Genomic DNA, 23,719 nt, shown 5'->3' on the forward strand with positions numbered 1-23,719 from the left:
GCGCGGGCGCGCGCGCCGTGCTTTACCGCGGTAACTTTCACTTTCGCGCCCAGGTTGGCCCCGCTATTTGAAATATAGTTTCCTCAGAAAAGGCGCTTCATGCGTGAGTTACCGTTCAGGTCTTTTTCGTTCTTGTGTTAAATTCAGGCCTTTAAAAAACTCTTTCTTTTTAGGTCTCGCCTGACCCAGTGCATGCGCTGGTCTGGCGAGACTTATTGAGAGGGCTCCAAAAAGTGCTACCAGGCCAGCCTAGAGCTACAGTGCATGTGCGCGCGCCGCGCTTTACCGCGATTACTTTTACTTGCACGGCCGCTTGGCATAGCCAATAAGTCTCGCTTTTGGGACCTTCTAAGTATTTAGTTATGCAACTGTTGCATGGCTAAACACTTACAAGGTCCCAAAGGCGAGACCTATTGGCTATGCCAATGCTTGTTTTTCATTGGCTTGTGTCTTTGTCCACTGTAAACGGTGGCTGTTCATTCTTCAAAGGCTTAGTAGTCCCTCCTTAGTACCGCCTTGTCTCATTTTGTAACCACCATGGCTACATCCTTTGTTAAGTGTGTTGTTGCCCTTCGGCTTTAATTACAGACTCCGAGCACTATTTTATAAAATAGCTTTGTCCTGCCTACTGCTGCAGGCAGGACATGCTTTAGGACACGCTCTCTCCTAACGCGTTTTAATTTTTTTATAGCACACATTTGCAATGCAATACGTCTCCCATTTGCAATAGTTTAAGCTATTGGCATTGTAAATGACTGCTTTTTAGGTCTCGGCTAGCGATGGCTGCGCTTGCGCAGTCTCGCTCGCGAGAGATAATGACTTGGGAGAAGAGGGGCTTGAACCCGCCCCTCTTCTCCCCTGTTCTCCATTGGCTGGCCTAGTAAATGCTGGCCAGCCATTGGAGAAGAGGTCCCGTCACTCCAATCATGCCCCGTCCTTTTCGGATCGGGGGGCGTGTTTTTTGCGAAAAGTCTCAGGGAGGAGACAACAGCAAAACACTCCCCCGAATCCGAAAAGGACGCTCCCTTTCTCCGAGGCATTTCTGCTTTGCCTCGGAGAAAGGCGGTGGTGTGATCGTCCGCTCCCCCTGTGTCCGGCTGCTGCTCTGTTTAGAACTCGTGCCTGGAATCCGACTTCGTTACTAGGTAAGAGTGCAACTTTAAATTCGGCAAGCTCAGACAGCACTGGTTAAGTACTGACCCAGCAGTCTATTCTACGATATGCCTGTTGTACTTCCGGGACATTTAGACAGAACACTGACTCGGACAAAAGGGTCGTGCAGGACACCCCAACCGAAAGTGCGCAACAGAGTCCAGGAACAAATGCCTCTTTCTGCTGGCCGCTGTGTAGGTTTAACGGGCAGGTCGGAGGTGAACCGAAGATCATTACCAGGTTATTAGCGTTGCCAAAAATAATAATGACATTTTTCGCGTATCGAAGCGAGGGTAGCAGGCCGAGCAGACCGCTGTCGGAAACCATCACCCGTGGCACAGCGCTCGGGAAATATTTCAATTAAAAGCTTAGATGAAAAGAAATATCTCGAGATTTCACTTGACATTAACTGAATTGGCTCGCCTAATTTCGAGTGCTTAGCAGTCTGCAATCTCGGGGCGCAGCATGGAAGAGCTCTTGACACGGCGGTGTGCACTCGGAAGGAAGGCGGAACGCGCAATCCTGTCTCAAGCGAAGTGTGTTGTTTTGTTATGGTTGGTCTTTCTTCTCTTTCTATTTGGGAGGTAGTACTGTCGTACCGGACTCGGGCAGGCGTCCAGGTTGTGAGGGAGCTTCCCCAGTAAGTCTGCCTCACTTTGTGCTTGTCGGTGTGATTACGGTTTCTGCTCAACTTCTTTTTCATGTACTTCTCATCAGTTGTGTTTTCGCCTTCCGGTATAACAGCATCACCCCCGGTTCTCCACTCCGGAGAAAAACGTTCCCGTTGCCTCCAGGTTCTGGCATTCCTAGTGCACCATGTTAACCCTCAAATCTTTCTCTGTGGAGTGTGCATAACACACACAAAGGACAAACCTGCTGGAAAGAGCTGTCCCTTGGCAGTTTCAGGAGGTTAGGGCACAGTAGCAGGCCACTGGAACAGGGACTGGAAATTACACATCGTTTTCTGAGCTGGCAAAATAATGTTGTAACTGCCCATGTTTGAAACTGAGCTGTCCTGCCCTTATTTCGTAGACTTTACCTTGCTATACCATTACCTTCTTTTCACTTCGCCACTTATTGTTTCCTCGTGCCATTGCATTAGGCTCCATAAACTTGTTTCAGTTTGGGGCTGGTGATGGGGTTAGGGTGGGGATTATGGCAAGGTTACAGTAAAGTTATTGTAGAGTTAGTAGCTAGGTTAAAGATTACGGCTAACTATTGAGGTAAAATCTGTAGTGAGGCAATGGCATGGTGTTGGGTTAAGGATATTTCACATGTAAATAATAGGCTAATTGGGTAGTAGTGAAGATGTAGTTATATACAAGGTTGATAGCAGTGGATGGAAATAGATTAATTGGCAGTCCGGATTTCAACTTTCTTCTGATGGTGCTCATAGTTAATGCCATTGTTCCAAGCTTTCTAACTTCGCTTAGACTAGCATTCCATAGAACAGGCTCTGAGGACTCTTCTCTGCGTATTCTGGCAGTTATCAGTTACTGTGCACAAACAGTTTTGTATATTGTTACTGCTGAAGCTTTATTGTTGGTCTCCAAATGAAAAACCAAGCATTTACAATGCAACGGTCTCGGCATTGTTAAAGTTGGAGCTATTGCCATTGCTCATGACAATGCCGTTTCTTTAAATGTTTTAAAAACAAAAACATAAACAAAAATAATGTCATGAGCAATGCCAATAGCTCTAATTTTACCAATGCCGAGACCATTGCATTGTAAATGCTTGTTTTATCTGTTTTAAAAATAACACCTGAATAAAAGGCTTTATCATTTACAATGCCAATAGCTCAAACTCTCATAAATGCAAGACCTATTGCATTGCAAATGCTTGTCAGGTCGAGCATGCGCTGTACTGCGAGGCATGCTGTAATGAATACTGTGGCTTAAATCCCCTCCTCTTTCTCTAATTGGTTCAGGTGCCTGCCTTTTAGAAATGCATGCTTCTGTTTGGTTAGCATGTCTAATTCCTTCCGCCTTTTTTTTTTTTTTTTTTTTTTTGTTGAAAAACCTTTATTGACATTGCAAATAAGACAAGTATGGGCCTACAACCCTCGGGGCCGGCCGCTAAGCAGTGAAAGTAACAGCAAACAGATTTTAATCACATGCAGCACCTCGGGAAGCAGATTCTCCATGCTAGTATTCTCTTGTCCACCGAACAGCCCAAGAGGGAAACCAGGATATAAAAGGTTTTCATTTTACAATAAGGGATAGAAGGATCAGGTGCCAATCAAGTTCTCAGCAGCGAAAAATGGCAGGCAGAATAATGAACGTCAACAATAAATAGCAATCTATCAAGTCAATGGCGCTGAAACAGGAGGTTCAGGATGTGGAGGAATATCACGAGCCGTTTGCGCCTGCAGTCTCCTGCCCCAGGACCCAGAAAACCCCACGGAAATGAGGCACAAATGAAAAACAATGATTGGCCACGAAGGACACCTACCGCACTGACCCCAGAAAAGAAGACAAAGAAGAATAAGAGAAGAAAAAGGAGGCCATAGAAACAAAGTAAAGGACTAAAGAAGCCCCTCCCCCAACCCCCCACCCTGCACCTCTGCAGATGACTACGGCCCCCCCCCCCGCAGTGTGCCTATCGCCCCAGAACCAGACCCGAAATATAGAAGAAACAGAGAAAAAGGGGAAAGAGAGGAAACCCCCCCTAACAGAAAAGGGGAGAGAGTAATAATAAACTGGAGGAGGGCCTTCAACCATGCCCCCGGCTTCTCCCTCCCGCACAATATATTCCTCCCCAGCGCAAACAGTAAACAGCAAAAATTCGGCCATATCTAAGAGAAATGGGGAGCATTATGCACCGGCTACACTATTAGTTACGTCGTGAAAGCACACAACCCCCAAGCCCGCCCGCCTATTAATTGACCACCTCTGAAGGATCAGCCTTATCCTTGGCCACTCTTTGCGAATCCACCAATGCATACCCATCGACCCACCATCATGTCCAAAGTTACAAGGGAGAGGAGCGTCCAGAGAAGACTAGGAAGGGACACACACATGTGGGGAGGACGTTTCGGAACACCAACACAGTCATCGTCATGGAAGATCACCTTTCCCAGTACTGCCCCAGGGCCTGCGCCGCACACAAGGTCCAGGAAGGAGGAATCAGCCAGAGCAGGCGACCGTTGCGTGAAGATTGCCTGGGTCGCCGGAGGCCGCGCATGGGACAAAGTCACCACCGTCTGCTCAAGTCCAAAACCTCCGGAACAGACCGACCCCACAGCCAGCCGACCACACGCTGCCACAGTGTCCAAAGTTCCCATCTGTCCCTTATTCACAGAGGCGGTCACGGCACTTTCCTCCTGTGGAAGGTGAGACAGAGCCTTATGTACCTGGGGACAGGCAGACCGCAACTGTTCCGACGCTGACGCAATACCATCAAGCTTCCTCCCCAATACCCGGGCGCCGTGAACCAGGGTGGAATGAAGGGCTCCGAGAGCATCGAGAAGGTCACCGTACCCCAGCACGGTCCCCCGCGCTCGCTCCGCTACGCTCCTTTGCGCCACACACTCCCAATCTTGCTGTGACCCAGTGTACAGGATGATAGAGTCCATCCCATCAAGATGGCCGCAGGGCAGGGCCACCCCAGATGGGAACCGGGTCTCAGGCACAGGCGCAGCAAGTTCCATGTCCCTGCAAACAAGGGTCCGGAGGCAGGCAAAATGTGTATCCAGTGTGTGGCCACAGGTAACAGTCGTTCTCCCCCTGGGTCAATGTCCGCGAAAACCGGGAGCAGCCCGCGCAAATCGGGACGAGCCACAGGCCGCGTCCGATCAGTTCACTGGCGAGGGTCCAGGCGATCGCTGATAAACCCCTGGAATCGTCACCCCGGGTATGCACCCGTCACGCTACGCTCGGTGATAGGAGCGACCACTGCGAGATTCAGGCCAATATTCGCGCCGCTTCGGTATTCCGACTCCACCCGGTCACCAATGGCCGCTGTTGTTGAACTGCCGCCCGGCCATGTTGTCCACCCGAGGTCCCGGTTCCAGGGCTGCACAGGCCGCAAACTTCAAATGAACATTTCTCGGGCGGCACCGCCGCTAGAAACTTCAGGATCACACGATCGGTTGCCGCTCTCAATCATCAACACGGGCATGTAGCGCAGGCTGAGGATCACATGCAGGATATCTGTGCGGGATGTGGAGGTTCACGGAGCCGGGAGCCTACGCTGCCGTACCGGTCGCCATCTTGGCTCCTCCCCCCTTTTGTTGTTTTTGATCGTCCCTGCGGACTGCCCCTGGTACATGTAGTTTTTCACGTTCTTTGACTAATGTGGATTTTTGCACACTACTTTTTTTTTTTCAGTGATGGTTTGTTAAAGAAGGCCGCCTTTACACATTTGCATAGAGAATTTGTTATAAATGTAATGCGCACAAGTGTTTTTTTGTTTGTTTTGGTAATGGAAGACTTGCGGATGCTGTGTTTACGTTTTGCGGTCTGATTTGGTTTGTAAATATAATGCGGCCAAGTGTGTTTTTTTATTTTTTTTAAGGATGGTCGCTTTTTCATTTTGCAGTACACCTTGGTTTGTAAATATAATGCACACCGGTGTGTTTTCTGTTTGGGTACTAGGATGTAATAGTATTTTTTTGTCGCAAATTTAACGAATATATTTCACGCTTGCCACACGATTAGCTTTTTTTTTGGGGGGGAGGCGCTTTTACATTTTCCATTGAGGATGTTTTAATTATACAGACCTCTCCCCAGTCTACTTAACACGTTCAAATTGTTTTTAGATGCGCTTCCGTTTGTATCCCAGCTAGCTATACAGCGTGGCCCCGCATTAATTCAAAATTTGCGAACATACGTGACAAGAATTTTCAATTCTATTAAGGACATGAAGGCGAGGATTATGCTTCTCATTTCTTTAGTAGAAATTTGCTCAGCAGCCAATCCTATTACAGTAAATAAAACTAAAAAACTACAATACCCATGAACCCACTGGGTACGATGTAATAACCATAGAGTGTGTTCGTATAAAAGGTCAGCAAGAGAATACCACATCCTCTTTCTTTGGTAGTTAGCAACAGTCAGAAGAAGAAAATAGTGCAACGACTGGAAAGAGCTTGGAAGAAACAATCAGAGCTCGAACACAGCAACAGGAGACCAACAGGTTGGAACAGCTGACTTGATGCTTGAATCGACATCTCAAAACCGGAACCAGCAGGTATCCAAAAGAGAATCCAAGAAAAAATAGAGTAGCGCAACTCACTTCGGATCAGAACCTGAAAAAAGATATAAAGTCGTAATATACCATTCCGAAATGAAAGAAAAAGGTATAGATACTTAGGGAGGGAAGAGAAAAAACAAGGAATTCATCCAAATATATCATAACAATACACCAGAAATATATAATTGAAAAATTATCATATGCAAAGATATATGTGCAAAATTACATGACAGAAAAAATAATCCTCGCCTCCGTGTCCTTAATAGAATTGAAAATTCTTGTCACGTATGTTCGCAAATTTTGAATTCTATGTCAGGACCGGAGGCTCCGATTATGCTTGTTCAAAGCTGAGCCACCACAACAGAAGCAATATCCAGAATAGGTTTAAAATAAAAAGTTTTAAACATAGTCAGTTGACCAATCAGCTGCTTTCATAATATCTATTAAGGTCACACCCATAGAAAAGGCCTTGGAAGCCATTGCTCCACGAGTTGAATGTGCACCAAATGTTGTAACATCAATACCTGCTTCACCCATGAGCCATCTGACCCATCTAGCTAAAGTAGCCGGGGTCACAGGGTGAAAGGGTTTTTGCAACGCAATCAACAATTGACCATGCATATCTTGTCGAAATTGAGCAGTACTTACCTCATAATCCTTAATACATTGCACTACACAGAATTTTGGATTATTGGGAAAACTTGGGTAAGTGACTGAGGCAGTATTACACTTAGTACGTCTGGAAATGGAAAAAGTAACTCCTTCAGGAGAAAAAGTACGACCTGCAAGATCTAGCGCGTGAACATCAGATACACGTTTGCAAGAGACTAGACATAACAGCATAGTTAACTTTGCCGATAATTGTTTGCGGGATAAAGAGTCGTTGGAGGGCCAAGCCTACAAAAAACGTAAGACAATAGACACATCCCATAACGCAACATATTTTGGACAAGGAGGTTTAACCAATCTGATACCCCTGAGTAATTTGGAAACCAAAGGATGTTCACCTGCAGGTTTACTATTAATAGGAATATGCCCCGCAGAGATGGCAGAACGGAAATTGTTGACAGTCCAATATGCAAGACCAGAGGAGGCATTAGAAGCTAAAAAATTTACAATCAAAGTGACATCTGCAGAAGAGGGATCCACCTCCCGTTGAGCGCACCTATCACACCAACGTTTCCATGCTGCGGCATAACGTTTGTGTGTGTTGGGAGACCAAGCTTCGTTGATAATCTGGAAGCGTCTCGCGAAAGGCCTGAGATCTGCCAGCGATCCCCGAAACCCGCCATGCCACCAGAAAGAGTTGACCCGACTCTATTAGAGTATGAGGATTGTTGAGCGGATCCATTAACAGATTCCACAATTGGGGAAGAAGAACTGGCACTGCACAGGACAGCTGCAGGAGAACAGGGAACCAAGCCTGAGCCCTCCAGAGAGGGGTGATCAGAATCAACTCCGTCTGATAGAATTTCATGCGTGCCAGAACCCTGGATATCATGACAAACGGGGGAAAGGCATAACACAGAAGAGACGACCATGTCTGGAGAAATGCATCCGTGGCTAGAGCCTCCGGATCCGGACGCCAACTGAAAAACCGAGGAAGTTGAGTGTTGAGGCGAGAGGCAAAAAGATCGATCTGGCAGGGGCCCCACATTCGAGACAGAGATCTGAACACCCGAGGGTGAAATCTCCAGTCGCTGAAATCCCGAAGATGCCGAGAATTCCAGTCGGCTATCAGATTGCTGTGACCCGGCAGGTACTCCGCAATCACCGTGATGTTTCTCTGAAGACAAAAGTGCCAAAAGTCCTTGGCAATCTCTGCCAGAATCTTGGAACGTGTCCCCCCTAACTTGTTGACATATCGAACCGCTGAGACATTGTCCATGCGCAGGAGAATGCAACATTTCGTCATGCGTGGAGACAGACAACGGATCGCAAACGACCCCGCCAGAAGCTCCAGACAATTGATATGGAGAGATAATTCCTCTGAAGACCACCGGCCTCCCGTGGACATTGGGCCGCAACGGGCTCCCCATCCCCACCGACTGGCGTCGGATTCGATCACCACCTCCGGGGACACTCCGAACAGGGCTCTGCCATTCCAGGACTCCATGTGTTCCAACCACCACAACATCTCCCACCTCGCCTCCTCTGAAAGAGGAATCTGATCTGAGTATCGGAGGCCTTTCTGGAGAAGTCGGATTTTTGAGTCGCTGAAGTGCCCGATAATGGAGGGGACCCGGGAAGATGGCCTGAATTGAAGAAGCTAACAGACCGACAATCCGAGCTATAGACCTCAATGATACAAGCTGTTTGTGTAAAATCAATCTCAACTCCCGTTTGATCGACCTGATCTTCTGAAGAGGCAAGAACAGTTGGCAAGAGAGGGAATTGATCAGAAAACCCAGAAATTCTATCGACTGCGAAAGGCGGAAAAAAGACTTCTGAGGATTCACTAGAAAACCGAGAGACTGTAAAAGATCTATTGCCCATTCCAAATGGAGCATTAACAGACGTGGACAGTGAGCCATGATAAGAATGTCGTCCAGATAAATTATCAGACGAATTCCCCCGAGATCGCAGGGACTCCACCACAGGCCTCAGAAGTTTCGTGAAGCACCAGGGTGCTGACGAGAGGCCGAACGGGAGAACCTTGAACTCGTACCAGACACCCTGCCATTGGAATTGGAGAAACCGGCGATGAGGACCGTAAATGGGAATCGACAAATACGCATCCTTCAGATCGAGACGAACCATCCAGTCCCCTTCCTGAAGAAGATCCCTCAAAAGATGGATGCCCTCCATCTTGAAGTGGCGATAGACAATCCAGCCGTTGAACTCTTTCAGGTTGAGAACTAACCTGGAACCGCCTCCTTTTTTCTGAACTAGAAAGACGTGGCTGGGAAAAACCCTGTGGAGGAGGGGAAGACCGGACAACCGCCCCTTTTCTCAGAAGGGAGTCTATTTCTGTGGAAATAATCGCCTGATCGTGAAGGGAAAAAACCAAGGGAGAAGGAGGGAAAGGTTGACTTGGGCAACTGAAAAACTCTATTCTGAAACCCTTGACCGTTTCCAACACCCATGCATCGCTGGAGATCAACTGCCAATTGGGAAGAAAAAACTGAATTCTGCCCCCCAACATGACCTCCGAAGCAGAGATCAAACTCACCTGAAGCGGAGGAATCGTGATGTCCTCCTTGATTACCGCCGGCACGTCCTTTCCGGAATTGGTGTCTACCTCTAAGGGAAGGGTAGAAGGAAGGTTTGTTGTTGGAGTAGTTTAGTCCTGACCTCCTCCACGGTGGGACTGAAAACCACGCTGGTTAGACTGGTTATAACCGCGGCCGAACGATCGTCCCCTATATCGTCCGGCCCTTCCAAAAACCGGGCGAAAAGCCCGTCTAATAGAAGCTTGAGCCTTATCAAGACCACTAAATGTGGCCACAAATTTAGTTAGTTCTTTAAGGAAAGATTGGCCAAACAATAATCCCTGTGCCAAAGGACCAGATTCAGATGTAGAGAGTTCAGCTAATTTTGGGTCCAACTTCAATAATATAGAACGTCTGCGTTCAGAAGACATAGCACAATTGGCATTACCCAATTGACAAATAGCTCTTTGAGCCCAACCAATCAGGTCATCAGGGTCAATGGCAGAGCAAGACTCCTTGGCCCGATAACCTAAATCCAAAATTTTTGTGAGCGGTCCCAGTAAATCCAATAGCTTATCCTGACAAGAGCGCCATGCTCTATCAATGCCCCTTTTTGGGTCCTTAGTGGGATCCACCTCAGGAGTGTCCACTAATTTATCTGCCAAATCAGGTCGTGGACACTCAGATCGAAGACGGGTACGCACCTCCTTGTCAAAAGGTTGACGAATGTGTGTCTGGACGTACTCCGCCACCTCCTGAGACGGGAGCCAAGAAGAAGAATTGGGATGTATGATGTCTGATGGCTCAAACGTAAGAACTTGGGGATGCGACGGCGCATCAACAAAATGCTCCTTCCGAGCAGGAGGAGAAGTGACCCCATGGTCCGAGGAAGAAGAAGGAGAGGTACCGTCATCATCTGTTTGATGAGCTGGAGGGGATGAAGGCTCCTTGGGAGGTTGACCATAAGAATGCTCTGAAGAAAGGGCCTTAGCCAGCTTTACAAAATCAGACCTGTGTGGATTAGACAGTTTGGAAGATTTAGATGACCTGGAGGACTGAGATGATTTCGAAGATTTAGAGGACGTAGGCAGCCAACCCTGCTGCACCGCATATTGAGATAAATGACGCTTCAATGGTGTAATAGCGCGAACCAGCGCTTTATTCACAGACGTTTGTACACCCAAGTCAAGAGCCTCTACTAAATCCTGTTCCATAGAGCCTCATCCTCATAATAGTAATAGTAATCATCTTCCTCAAAATAATCAGCCATGGCAGAACCTGGTGTAAATAAAGCCCACAAGAGGAAGGAATAATAACAGGAAAACTGGTATGCCAGAGCACAATAAAGGGGGAGCGGCAGAACCCCGTAGGCAAGACTAAACAAAAACAGGCAAAAAAATAACCTGAAATATTTAAATATTTAAATGTGGAGGGAGGGCTTGCCAAATTATTAAAAAGCCACTCTAGGCAATGCCTATGCAAAATTATACAGCCCAACTGAGTCAATATGCAGTAGGACGTCAATAGGGGCAAGAAAAAACAGGCTGTGGGCATGAGCAAAGGGAGCGCTGCTCTCGCGCTGAATTCCTGAGGAAAACAGTGTTTACCAACAAGGAAAATGGCCGCCGCGCATGCGTGGTAACGACCGCCTGAATTTCTAGAAGGAAAGACCTACGCAACACGCGCGTAGCCTTTCAGCCCTGTTTTACTCCCGCTCCACTAATAATGAGGCGCGGGCGCACAGCGCCCGAACCGGGGAGGCAGACACGCGCTCCCTGCAGCGGTGACACACCGGCAACAAAAACGAGTGAAGACACCAGTAAATATAGCCGCGATACGCACACAGCGCTAAAGAATGCAAACAATGCAACGCTAAGCAGAAGAAACAGTAAAAAACCACAGTCGCTATGATAAAACCGAGAAATATCTTAGAATAGAAAGATAAATGCACTTAACTGGCTGCGGAGCAGCAAAGAAAGAGGATGTGGTATTCTCTTGCTGACCTTTTATACGAACATACTCTATGGTTATTACATCGTACCCAGTGGGTTCATGGGTATTGTAGTTTTTTAGTTTTATTTATTGTAATATGATTGGCTGCTGAGCAAATTTCTAGTAAAGAAATGAGAAGCATAATCGGAGCCTCCGGTCCTGACATAGAATCACTGCCCCCTAGTAGTTAAATGTATACACAATACTCGTTGTTGAAGGGTCAAAGCATGGCTGCAAGGTTACCTTTTCCAAGCCAAGATTACATGTTTTGTTTTTCCAAAAGTAAAAATTAAAAAATGCGCTCAAAATTAGTCCGCTTGGTATCTTTATTATTATTTTTTTTAATGTATATTTATAACTCTTTGGACGCAGCGTTTTTCCTGAGTGTACAAAGACAAATAGCCTCCCAGATCTCCCCACAGTTCATTCTGAAATCTTCTCAAACCAAACTTTTCACATTGTTAATAGCCCATTAGGGGTGTAGTACGAGGTTACATTCAAGCATTATATGGCAGCCCGCCCCTTGGGTATGTTAAACACACTTTACTATTTAGTGTTCACACTTTGTAGGTTTTGGGATGGTGCGACCAAATGGAGACAGACCTGCTGTGACAAGACGCAGTATTTCAATGCTGTCTCTGGCTTCCAGTCGGCTTCGTTATCCAAAGCAAAAATATATTTTAGCTAATTACTCAGTTTTCTACAAACAATAAACCTGGCCGGTTACAATCACTCTAGTTCTATTTTTAATCCGAGGAACTTTTAATTCTGATGCGCACAACTGCTTGCTTTAAAGCCTCCCGGTCGCATCGCTAACATTTTCAACAGAAGCATCTTTAGTTATGCTCTTTGGACACTGCGTTTCCATTGTGTTTACAAACAAACAGACCCCAACATTTCCTCACAGTTTATTCTATCATGCTTGGTGTACATTTAAGTGCATTTATGATTCTATGGCTGAGTAGTTTTTTCCTTCATAACAAATGGTTTCTCAGGTTTTATGACTACATTTTGTTTTTTATCGGGAATGTCACATCAGGCTGTTTAAGGTACAGTATCTAATCTCCTTTCCATACATGTCACTGTAATAAAGATAACAATATGTACTCTCAGGCCACTTTTATCTTTATTGTACTGTTGGTGTCCACTTTCAGGAGAAGTTCAATTAAAAGGCTCACACCAACCCAGACTCTTTGTTTATTTGAAAAAATTTGAAAAAAAAGGTATCAGTGCAATGTAAGCCGCTTTTTGGGTACAGCTAGCGTAAAGGCAACATGGCATTTTCCAGATGTTTTTACTTTAATAAACAGTTGGGGTTATTTGCAAACATTTTCTTATTGCTAATTTTGTTTCTTGCATAACCAAAGTTTTTGGTGTTACCAAGGCTTTTGCATCTTATCTTCCAACCGCACATTATTTATCCATTTTTTAATAGTCTTACATCTTATTTCAATGTGCCTTTTTCCATCACACCTCACTTATCTAACGCATTCATAAACATTAATCTGCAAAGGAGTGCTACGGTGTCTAAACTTAGGAACAGAGGCATTGCTTTTCAGTTATCAGCTCACAGTTTTGCTTTCTCACTGCAGTTAGGAGTGTGGTCACTTGGGAACTATTACCTTGCTGTGTCTTATAATGAATTAAAATATTCTATGGCAGTAAATATTTAACTAAAGAATAAACACAGTTAGTGTTATTTCTACTGAAGCCTACTACTGCATTGTTACCGGTCTCTAACTCAGTTAATATTTTTAAAGCCTGGATCACCCACAAACCAATCGTATTGCAAGCTTCCTTCCCTCGCCTTCTCCCACAGATCGGTGGAGGCGCGCACCATAAGCGTCCTAAGTAATGCAGAGGTCTAAAGCAAGGTGACCTTGTCCCAGCTATCTAACTTATCTAAAGGTTTAATATGCAGCAATCTGCAAAGGAGTTCAAGCTTCTTCTTTTGGCCCTCCCCTATAAAACGTTAGAGGCATAGACAATACACTTTGCTAAAGGGTTAGAGCACCTCTGCTCGTTGACCTTTCCCCAGGCCATTGTACCTTTCTTTTTTTTTAAATAAAGTAAACATTTGTTAATGCACCCTAAATGACTCCCTTTCAGGGAACTAGACATTTTGAAAATGTTCATGTGTACGTCGGATGGTGCATCCGTGATGCTGGGCAAAAATAATGGTGTTGCTGCTCACTTTAAGCAAATTCTCAATCAAGTAGAGCAGAATTGTGTTGCATACGGAAAGAAATTGGGAATTGATGGGGCATGGAAGAAGGGGCTGATGCTCATAGAAATGGAGACATTGGTGAGGACAGTGTACACTGCGTTCTCCTGATCTCCTACAAGGAAGTCCAAGATGAATGAAATCGCATCAGTAACTGAATCCAAAGTGGTATAGTTTGAACCACCTAATGAGGTGTGATGGCTTTCTAGGCATTTTGCATCAAGTGCATTAATGCATAATTATTAGCGTGTACTCAAGTACTTTGAGCATAAGAAAATTGAGGAAAATGATCCAGTTGCTTAAGATTGCCGCAAAAAGCAGTCTGATGCAAACTACCATATTTTCCTTGCATCACTTAATGACGCTGTAGCTGAACGGTCAACTTTTTTCACGCTGTATCGAAAAAAAAGTCATTGACCACTGTTGAAGCTGTTCAACAAGCCGGAGCCAAGATTGGCCAAATTAAGGGGCAGTACTTGGGCAACACAGTCTTTTGGAGCAGCACAGAAAGAGATCTTCTCACTTTGTACTAGGAAGACAGTTCGACAGTGGGTCTATTTTTCCTTTTGTTTTACTTCTTTAAAGGATATGCAACAAGCATTTACAATGCAATGGTCTCGGCAATATTATAGGTAGAGCTATTGCTCATTATTTTTTTATCATTTTTGTATCCCTAAATAAATGGCATTGTCATTTCTATTGGCATTAGAGAGAGAGAGAGAGAGAGTGAGGTATTGAGGGATGTTGTGAGGTATTAAGATCGAAACAGAGAGTGATTTAGTGAAGTAGTGAGATAGAGTGAGGTAGTGAAAGAGTGAGTGTAAGTGAATTAGTGTATTTGAGAGAGAGAGTGAGGTAGTGAGATAGAGAGAGTGAATTAGTGAGTTAGAAAGAGAGAGTGAAGTTGTGAGGTAGTGAGAGTGATGTAGTGAAGTTTTGAGAGAGTGTGTTGTGTTATAGTGAGGTAGTGAGAGTGAGATACAAATAGATAGTGATGTAGTGATAGAGAGTGAGGTAGTGAGATAGAGAGAGAGTGAAGTTTTTAAGTAGTGTGTTAGAGTGAGAGATAGTTACTGTGGTAGTGATATTGTGTTGCTGTGAGAAAGAGAGAGTTGAGTAGTGAGTTAGAGAGTGAGGTAGAGAGTTAGTGAGAGAGAGTGTAGTATAGTGAGAGATAGTGAGGTAGTGAGAGAGATAGTGAGGTAGTGAGAGAGAGAGAGAGAGAGTTAGGGAGAGAGAGTGACGTAGTGAGAGAGCCAACCCCACACACATACAGAACCACCCACACAGAGCCACACACATACAAAGTGTATCACCCAGACATACATACAGAGCCACACATACAGAGTCAGCCAGACACAGATAGAGAGCTATCCACACAAATATTCATAGCTACAGACATCCACATACAGAGCCACTGACTTACACATACAGAGCTAGCCAGAGACATAGTCACTTAACACACATACCGAGCTAGCCACATAAAGATACTGAGCCATCTATACACACACAGAGGCACCTATGCACTTATTGAGCTACACATACACTGAGCCACACACACGCACAGCTACACACATAGAACCACACAGACATACACAGACTTACACATACTGAGCCACACACACACAGAGCCACCAACACATACAGAGCCACACACACAGAGCGCCACAAACACAGTTACACACAGAGCCACACACAAATATCCAGCCTAAACTTAGGTAGACACAGACAGAGCTACTTCTAAATAGCGACACTTAGCCATAAAGCAATCTACACAGACACATGTGTACACACAGATCTATATACATTCACACAGTGCAATATAGAGTGGACGCCGTGTACCTGCGTTTAACCCCGACTCGTGCCCTGGTCTTGCCTCAATTGTGACGGCCCTTGTTCCACCAAAATCGGCTCTTTTGATTCACTTTAATTTGTGTGCACTACACAGGGACATATGTCATTTGCAGTGGGTCTAAGAGTGGGAGCTAAAACCTGCGCAACGTAAGGTAAGGCCTTGGTAGTTTGACAAAAAGAACGAGAAGGGAGTTTAAAATGGTAACCAAATCCATGCATGAAAAGTTATTGCATCTCCATGACATCTTCAAAGAACTACCAAAAAAGAGAGAAGGGGCTGGAAGATTACCAACAGGTCATCGAGTGGACACAACATCTCAACACTTGGTTCCTTCACTTCTCTAACTTTCCATGAACATGTGTGCGGGGTCTCTTATTGGGTTTTAAAAGCAGGCAAACACAAACCACTACTACACAAACATACATGCAGTACAGAAAGCACGAGTAAGAGTGGTGTGGGGAGGGGAGGGAGTTGTTTAAAGTATGGAAGAAAATAAAGAATTTGAGATAGTAGGCAGGACGATGAAGATAATGAGGACTAGTTCTTTTAGAACCTGCCATTCAGGTTCTGCTCTGGGAGAATGTTCCTACCCCTCTGGGCATGAGATGAGCTCAGGCAGAAGCGTGAGGAATGAGATCGAGCAGGCTATGGCTCCAGAGGTCAATTACGTCAGACTGGTCGGACAATAGAGAGGAGGTGAGCGTTTGAGAGCGAAAGAGAGGTTTAATTTTGATTCAAGAAATGTGTTTACCTCTACCGTTTGTCGACCAATTTGGAAAGTTGGCACTAACCTTACCTGCTGGTAATAGTACTTCTTCTCTTTATTCACCCATGCCTTGAAAAGGCCTCTTAATTTTGGGGCAACCACTATTAGCTTCTCGAGCAGGGGGAAAAAGGACTTTTTTATGTTCTCTGTCTTCAGAATGATTTAGTTGACGTACTTATGAAGCACAGGAGACTAGCTAGCCCTCAGTACTAAGCCGGGACCTCTACTTCACAAGAAGACCTCCGTAGGCTACTCCCACTCCTTAATCCACTGATGGATACCTCCACTTTTCACATACTTGAAGCACTCAGCGGGGAGGGGCAAGGGGTTGCTGGTTGGGATTAAGGTGTATTGGCAGAGGTAGTCTGGGAAGCTTGCGGTACATCGCACCCTGCACCTCTCGCTGCGTTACCCTACGCTTTATGCTCCTAACAGGATGTAATACAGCCAGTGGCACAACAGTCGAGCCACATAATTTTATTAGGAACGGGGAGATTAAGTGCTTTGCCCAGAATCACAGGATGTTGTGTCCCTGCCGAGACTCGAATCTGGTTCCCCAGCTTCGAGCTGGACCACTCTGGCCGTTATGCAACATCCTCTCCGTGTAAATTATTACTTCAGGTGCACCTGTCCAGTCGTTTAATTCGGAGCAAATCGTGCCCATAGCTCCTGGAGTGCCGTGTGCTGGCTGAACAAACTGGCCCCTGTCGACTTACAAGCCTGGCATCCCGAGCTGGCAGTGTTTAATGCCACTCTCGCACTGACCGGCCCAGAGTCTCGTGCAGCTACTTAATGTGCTGCTGACCTGTGCGCTCGTCCTCCAGGCGCTGTGCAAGCTCCTATTACATGCCCGGTCTGTTAATGCTGGAAGGGGGTTGGTGAAGCTGCGCCATAGAGGGGTGCAAATTCGGAGCAAACCCTTACTGTGTTTTACAGGTAAAGACTCACAGATACATTGCACTCTCTGTGGCAGATAAAGCGCTGCGGGTTGAGGTCGGGCTGTGGGCGCATTCAGGAAGTTTTTCGGCGGCCAGAAGATCGATGCGTTAGCTGAAATGTAAACCAAAAAAAAGTGCGTCAGAGTATGAGTCCGGTCTGTTAATGCTGGAAGGGGGTTGATGAAGCTGCGCCATAGAGAGAGGTGCAAATTCGGAGCAAACCCATACTGTGTTTTACAGGTAAAGACTCACAGATACATTGCACTCTATGTGGCAGATAAAGCGCTGCGGGTTGAGGTCGGGCTGTGGGCGCATTCAGGAAGTTTTTTGGCGGCCAGAAGATCGATGCGTTAGCTGAAATGTACGCACAACAGCAAGAAGATCCTCACGGCCAGACGATACCTAAAAAATGGCGGATGGAAGCTTCCAAACATTTTCGGATTCGAGGGCGTGTTCCTGCTGTTCTAAAAGGGCGTGGCTAAAAAGTGGAAAGAACAGCAAGGAACACGCCCCCGAATCTGAAAAGACGGAGCCTATTTGGAGGGACGGCTCTCTCCTCCAATGGCTGGCCTCCGTTTAGGAAGCCAGCCAATGGAGGAGAGGCAAAAAGAGAGGCGGGCTAAGGAGCCACTCTCAGAAACATTAAATCTCCGACTTCCGGTTCTGCCTTCGGCAGACCGGACGGTCCTCGACCTAAAAATGGTTCCCTGTGAATGAACTGAAGGAGTGGACACTCTTTGAATTCAAAACAATACTAATACAATCACAATTTGACTGTGCGACTGAGAATGTACAGAAACTTGTGGAAAAGTAGAAGAATATCTTGGTCCTGGGAGGTTGTAAAACACCTGACAATGTTTGTCAACAGCACAGAGAATATAAGTATTTTGTGGCAGAACATGCAAAAGGAGGGTTGTTTACAACCTTTCAAGACATGGTGAACTTCACTCTACATAATGCTGTTAAGTATAATTTGATATCTCAACTTGTAGATGTCTGTGCAACATCTGAAGCATTAAGTGTAATCTGCGAACATTGATTGAGCCTTCTGAATACTATCAATTCTAAATCGAGTACTAGACTGGAAGAGAATTACTTGGATATGCTGATTAGGACACCGGCCTACCTCTTGAATAGCAAAGTTAACCTTGACAGAGTTTATCAGCACTGGAAGAAAGGCAAGGTCCGACAAGTGAAACAAATATGTCACACAGCTAGTGACAGCACAGAACATGTCTGAGCCACCCTTTCCCACAGTTTATATTTGGCCTGGATATGCACAGTTCACACACTGCCTCTTAGCAGGGACATTAATCATTAGGTTGTACATCAGAATGTAACTGTGGTATGTAATTGTCAACATGCTAAATGTATATACTATTGTATAGTCTTCCAGCATGGCCCCACTAAATGAGCAGTACTCCAATCAAGAATATTCAGTAAAATCTTATAATGGTGCTACCATCTGCTAACATTACCTGCGCATAGCGCTACCCGGCAGACGCTGCTACTGTTTTAATTTCCCTCGTTTTGTCTTCTAATTTAATTATTATTTGACTCACTTCTACCCGTATTTTAATATTTCTTAAACCGCGCATAACAGTATATCATTGGTCCTACCTGTGCTCTTACTCCCGGACCGCATTTCTGCATTTAAAATTGGCTGCTTTCACCGCCATTTCGGCGGCCCGGTCCCCGCGCTTTGTTGATCTGGGACGACATTTTGAGTTGGGGTGGGAAGCACTCTGCAGCCATTCGCTGGCACCGTCACGTGATCGGGCCAGAGGCTGTATTACAGCGCTTACTTAAGGTGGGTCCAGGAGCACTTCGCTCCTAACATTACCTGCGCATAGCGCTACCCGGCAGACGCTGCTACTGTTTTAATTTCCCTCGTTTTGTCTTCTAATTTAATTATTATTTGACTCACTTCTACCCGTATTTTAATATTTCTTAAACCGCGCATAACAGTATATCATTGGTCCTACCTGTGCTCTTACTCCCGGACCGCATTTCTGCATTTAAAATTGGCTGCTTTCACCGCCATTTCGGCGGCCCGGTCCCCGCGCTTTGTTGATCTGGGACGACATTTTGAGTTGGGGTGGGAAGCACTCTGCAGCCATTCGCTGGCACCGTCACGTGATCGGGCCAGAGGCTGTATTACAGCGCTTACTTAAGGTGGGTCCAGGAGCACTTTGCTCCTAACATTACCTGCGCATAGCGCTACCCGGCAGACGCTGCTACTGTTTTAATTTCCCTCGTTTTGTCTTCTAATTTAATTATTATTTGACTCACTTCTACCCGTATTTTAATATTTCTTAAACCGCGCATAACAGTATATCATTGGTCCTACCTGTGCTCTTACTCCCGGACCGCATTTCTGCATTTAAAATTGGCTGCTTTCACCGCCATTTCGGCGGCCCGGTCCCCGCGCTTTGTTGATCTGGGACGACATTTTGAGTTGGGGTGGGAAGCACTCTGCAGCCATTCGCTGGCACCGTCACGTGATCGGGCCAGAGGCTGTATTACAGCGCTTACTTAAGGTGGGTCCAGGAGCACTTCGCTCCTAACATTACCTGCGCATAGCGCTACCCGGCAGACGCTGCTACTGTTTTAATTTCCCTCGTTTTGTCTTCTAATTTAATTATTATTTGACTCACTTCTACCCGTATTTTAATATTTCTTAAACCGCGCATAACAGTATATCATTGGTCCTACCTGTGCTCTTACTCCCGGACCGCATTTCTGCATTTAAAATTGGCTGCTTTCACCGCCATTTCGGCGGCCCGGTCCCCGCGCTTTGTTGATCTGGGACGACATTTTGAGTTGGGGTGGGAAGCACTCTGCAGCCATTCGCTGGCACCGTTACGTGATCGGGCCAGAGGCTGTATTACAGCGCTTACTTAAGGTGGGTCCAGGAGCACTTCGCTCCTAACATTACCTGCGCATAGCGCTACCCGGCAGACGCTGCTACTGTTTTAATTTCCCTCGTTTTGTCTTCTAATTTAATTATTATTTGACTCACTTCTACCCGTATTTTAATATTTCTTAAACCGCGCATAACAGTATATCATTGGTCCTACCTGTGCTCTTACTCCCGGACCGCATTTCTGCATTTAAAATTGGCTGCTTTCACCGCCATTTCGGCGGCCCGGTCCCCGCGCTTTGTTGATCTGGGACGACATTTTGAGTTGGGGTGGGAAGCACTCTGCAGCCATTCGCTGGCACCGTCACGTGATCGGGCCAGAGGCTGTATTACAGCGCTTACTTAAGGTGGGTCCAGGAGCACTTCGCTCCTAACATTACCTGCGCATAGCGCTACCCGGCAGACGCTGCTACTGTTTTAATTTCCCTCGTTTTGTCTTCTAATTTAATTATTATTTGACTCACTTCTACCCGTATTTTAATATTTCTTAAACCGCGCATAACAGTATATCATTGGTCCTACCTGTGCTCTTACTCCCGGACCGCATTTCTGCATTTAAAATTGGCTGCTTTCACCGCCATTTCGGCGGCCCGGTCCCCGCGCTTTGTTGATCTGGGACGACATTTTGAGTTGGGGTGGGAAGCACTCTGCAGCCATTCGCTGGCACCGTCACGTGATCGGGCCAGAACGCTATTTGTCTGATTGGCCATGACGCGCAGCGTGTACGCGCATCGGGGACGCCATAGTGACGCCGGAGTCACGCCAGAGTCCAGCCCGTCTGCGCCCGTCCGCGCTGAGGACGGGCTGGGCGGCTGGACCCGGGACGCGACCGGGGCTGAGGCCCCCTTACGGAGATATACGCGTAAGGAGATGCTGCGCTTGAAACCTCGTTACAAGAGATGTTCACACATCTCTGAACCTGACGAGTTTCTTTGCCCCTTACCATGTGAGTGTCAGTATACATGTTCACTGGGTAAATCTGCCTCCTTCCCCTGCCGTCCCTCCTGTATTCCCCCTGCCGCTGGTGGTACTAGGACAGTGGGAGTAGATGGCATATTGATCAATAGTCGTTCGCTGGTCAAGAATAAAATAATGTTCAGAGAGATGGTTTTAGATAGAAAACCGGCATTAGTATTCATTACTGAAACTTGGGCTAAAGATTCATCGGGCCCTGACCTGATTGACGCAGTCCCGGAAGGATATTGCCTGGCCAGATTAGACAGACAGGGACGAATGGGAGGGGGGATAGCCATTCTCTATCAGGATCACTTGCAATGTCACATTGTGCCTGCACCGGATCTCCTGGATGGTGTACAGGCTTTCTTCTTTGGGATAAAGGAAGGGCGTCGCCCCCTTTTCAATGGAATATTATTGTACCGACCTCCCGGCCCCAGGGCCAACTTCTTGGGCAATCTTCTGCACTATCTGGAGCCTTACTTTGGCCGAGACAACTTCTCCATTCTTGGGGACTTTAACTACCACTTAGAAAGGTATGATTTAACAGATACCTCCTGTCTTATTGATGCTCTGGCGTCTTGTGGACTCACGCAGCGAGTCCGCGGGGCTACCCATCATGCAGGCCATACTCTAGATGGTATTTTCTCCAACGACCCCCGTCTGATTGTTAAGGACCCGGTACACTTGTCTTGGTCTGATCATCTTGCGGTTCCGTTCCTGTTGGAATGCCCCCAGAATGAGGGTAGTAAAACAGGGAAACACACCCTGGGGACTAGCAGAAACTTTAGAAACATCAGACCTGATTCCTTTACTCCCTGGGCCGGCAGTTTCTCCACAGTGGACCTGGATAATGTTCAGACTGCGGTAGGGCATTTTGGCCGGGTTATTACTGAGGCCCTGGACGAACTGGCCCCATTACAGACTCGTCGTCAAGCTAGGAAGAGACCCTCTGCCCCATGGTACTCAGATTCCCTTAGACTTCTTAGACAAGAAGTCAGGAGGATGGAGAGGCTCTGGCATGCTAGCTGGGATTTTAAGAATAAGGAAGCCCATAGGATCTTAGTTAGGAAATATAAGGCTGAGATAATGGAGGCCAAACAAAACTATTATGTGGCCATAACTACCTCCCTCTCTTCGCCTAAGGAGCTTTTCAGAGTCGTTGACTCTTTGGTCAACCTTCAAACATCTGACCCAGTTATTCCCTCGCAAGATCTGTGTGATAAAATTGCTTCCTTTTTCCATACTAAAATACAAGACATCCATCTAGCGCTTGAGGTACAAAAGGCTACGATCAGCAGGCCCTCCGAATTGGCTGAGGAGGACAACACCACTTCTGGTGTCTCCCCTTTGAGTACTTTTGACTCCTTTCCCCCGCTGGCCCTACAAGATCTGGAGATCCTGCTTGATAAAACCAACTCCGGCTCCCCATTAGACATCTGCCCTTTGAAGATCATTAAGCAGTGTAGGGAATCTCTCTTACCACCTCTACTCGTAATTATGAACCGATGTATACGAGAGGGCATCTTCCCCATGGAGTGGAAGAATGCAGTAGTCAAACCACTGCTGAAGAAAGCTTCCCTCGACCCGGAGGTTCTAAAAAACTTCCGTCCAATCTCCCTGCTTCCAGCCCCTGCGAAGATGCTTGAGGCACATCTTAACAAGCATCTCGCTGCCTTTGTGGAAGGCTCGGGCTGTTTAGACTTCTCCCAGCATGGATTCAGGAGGGAACACAGCACTGAGTCGGCCCTCACCATCGTGCTTGATAAAATCCGTACGCGAGTGGATGGGGGCCAGACCACCCTCCTGGTCCTTTTGGATCTAACCGCGGCCTTTGACACCCTCTCCCCCTCAATACTTATACATCGCCTGAGGGAGGTGGGGGTTAAGGACGCAGCTTTGGATCTCATGACCTCCTTCCTAAATGGCAGGGAACAAAGAGTCAAGCTGGGAGAGTTCCTATCTCCATCCCGACCAGTGCTGTGTGGGGTCCCGCAGGGGTCGGCCCTTAGTCCGACCCTATTTAACATCTATGTGACCCCACTGGCCAGGTTAATCAGATCTTTCGGGATGGAGGCAATCTCCTACGCAGATGATACCCAGATCCTCGTCTCTCTCTCCCACTCAGACGTACCAACTGCTTCCAATTTTAGATCCTGTATGGAAGCAGTTGGTCAGTGGATGGTCCAAAATTCGCTTAAGCTGAATGGGGAGAAGACTGAGGTGATGGTGTTTGGAGGGAGTCAGGATATTTGGTCAGCCAGCTGGTGGCCTGATTCGTTAGGACTATGCCCTTCCCCCACGATGTCTGCCAGAAATCTGGGGGTGATGATAGATCCTGTCCTTAGTATGGGTGGACAGGTCAGTAAAACCATCTCCTCTTGTTGGGGCCTAATTTATACCTTACGTAAAATTAGGAAGTACCTCTCCCTTCAGTCCAGAAAGCAAGTAGTGGTCGCCCTTATCGGCTCCCGACTGGACTACTGCAATGCGCTGTATGCAGGGATGAATAGAGGCCTGCTGCAGCGCTTGCAGGTAGTCCAGAATGCTGCTGCCAGATTTGTCCT

The 23,719-nt window shown here is 46.6% G+C and overlaps 1 protein-coding gene across 3 annotated transcripts in view; it reads left to right on the forward strand.

Moving 5' to 3' along the window:
- The window catches only part of NMNAT1 (nicotinamide nucleotide adenylyltransferase 1), a 260,444-nt gene that overhangs the window by 663 nt on the left and 236,062 nt on the right, over nucleotides 1-23,719 (forward strand). The gene's annotated exons all lie outside the window — the stretch shown is intronic.

This window comes from Triturus cristatus, chromosome 1_2, assembly GCF_964204655.1.
Source record: "Triturus cristatus chromosome 1_2, aTriCri1.1, whole genome shotgun sequence".
Taxonomy (NCBI): Eukaryota; Metazoa; Chordata; class Amphibia; order Caudata; family Salamandridae; genus Triturus; species Triturus cristatus.